Raw genomic sequence first — 2,174 nt, 5'->3', positions numbered from 1 at the left:
TTCTCCAGGCAAGAATTCTGGAGTGAGTTGCCATTTCCTTCTCCAGGGGATCTTCCTGACTGAGGAATCTAACCCAGGTCTCCTGCACTGCAGACAAATTATTTACCAACTGAATGGCAAGGGAAGCCTATGTATATCAAAAGAAAAATCCCCAAAGCAGGTATATTTCTATTCTTTGTATATCATTCTCCACTTTAATAGACAGAAGTACTGAGTGATCAATATTTTAAAAGCACTACCTACCCAAATCTTTTTATCAAGGGGTTTACAAAATAGAAAATAAGCATTGCTCTTATTCTTGTGGCCTTAAATGTAGTAAAGAGATTCTTACATGATTAAAATAAGCATAAATCAGAGAAGGGTGCAGTACTTACAGAATATGAGGAAGTTGCAAATTAATTAAATATTCTTGGACATGTGATTGGAGGATGTGAATAAAGGGTTCTCTGGTGATGAAGTCTGCTTGAAAGGTAGCACTGACAGAATGAAATGGCATCGTTATTCTTAATAGCTAAAGAGTAGAAATAACCAGATGCTCATCCAGCTGAAAACTGGATCAATAAACTATGCTATATCTATAAAAAGAAATATTATTATGCTAACTAATAAAACAGATTTCTGACACAAGCACAACATGGCTGATATTATATTTACCTAAATATTTTACTGAAGCAAATATAGTATTTTACTAAAGAAAAGAAGCCTGACATGAAAATAAATAATATATTGCATGCTTCTGTTTGTATTCAAGACCAAGAATAGGAAACCACACAGACTCATAGATGAGATGAGATGTAGATGAGAGGTTTCAGGGGTGGGGTAGGTTTCAGAGATGAGCAAGCACTAATAGATATAGTTTTCTTATGAGACTGATGAACATTTTCTGAATGCAGATGCTGGTGATAACTGAACAACCTTGAAAATATAATAAAAACAATACAAATAAAAAAAGTGTATACATTAGAAGTGTGAATTTTATGGTATATGTATTACATTTCAATATTATTAAGTTTTGTGTATAAATACAGTTGAAATACAGTTTAATTCCTAAATGAGGTATGAAGGATAAAATTTCAAAAACACAATGAACAATCCAAAGGCATTGGAAATGATTGAGAGAGATCTTTTTGAGTATCATTAGGTTTCCTTTTGAATTAGAGAAGGAGGAGATTCAGGGTAACTGTAAAACAATCCTACAAACAATTCACAGTATCCTTCTTACCATAGAGCAATTTGGTGACAATACTGAAGCACAAAAACTCAGCTTTTGCCAAGCTGTTTCTGAGTTCATAACAGAATATACAGAAGCAGGAAAACAATTAATAAAAGTGTATGAGCATTAACTTCAGGGATTTAAGTCCCAGTGTACCTGGTAAAATAAAAGGCTATCTGCCTATTGTTCAGCTACCCAAGACCTCATCTCAGGTAGGTTTCCATATCCTAACTTAAAGAATGTAGGAGAAATACTCAACTTTTAAAGAAAAAAATTATAAGTAAAATATTTTATGCTAGCTTACCTATTAAAACCTGCATTTAATGACTAGAAAGACACAGAGAGTGGGACACGACTGAGCGACTGAACTGAAATGAGTCATATATTAATGACTAGAAATAATATTGGGCAAGTGTATACAGAAATTTAAGGTATGTTTTGTTTTATTGAAAAGCTTTTGTAGGTACCACAATAAAAATAAAAACGGACAAATTCATCTCCATGTGAACCATGAGCATGTATACTTAGGTAGGTCTAAGGAAAAAGTTCATTACTTACATTCTACTTTCATATTTATTAAAATATATACACATAATCACACATAAATATACACATACAATAACAAGGTATATGTTTTTTAGAAGTATTTATTGTTCCTCTAGGAGAAGGCAATGGCACCCCACTCCAGCACTCTTGCCTGGAAAATCCCATGGATGGAGGAGCCTGGTAGGCTGCAGTCCACGGGGTCACTAAGAGTCGGACACGACTGAGCAACTTCACTTTCACTTTTCACTTTCATGCAGTGGAGGAGGAAATGGCAACCCACTCCAGTGTTCTTGCCTGGAGAATCCCAGGAATGGCGGGACCTGGTGGGCTGCCTTCTATGGGGTCACACAGAGTTGGACACGACTGAAGTGACTTAGCAGCAGCAGCATTGCTCCTCTACTCATTTCCATTTTAT

Source organism: Bison bison, unplaced genomic scaffold (assembly GCF_000754665.1).
Source record: "Bison bison bison isolate TAMUID 2011002044 unplaced genomic scaffold, Bison_UMD1.0 scf7180017860760, whole genome shotgun sequence".
NCBI classification, from domain to species: domain Eukaryota; kingdom Metazoa; phylum Chordata; class Mammalia; order Artiodactyla; family Bovidae; genus Bison; species Bison bison.
This window is presented reverse-complemented; position numbering follows the sequence as displayed.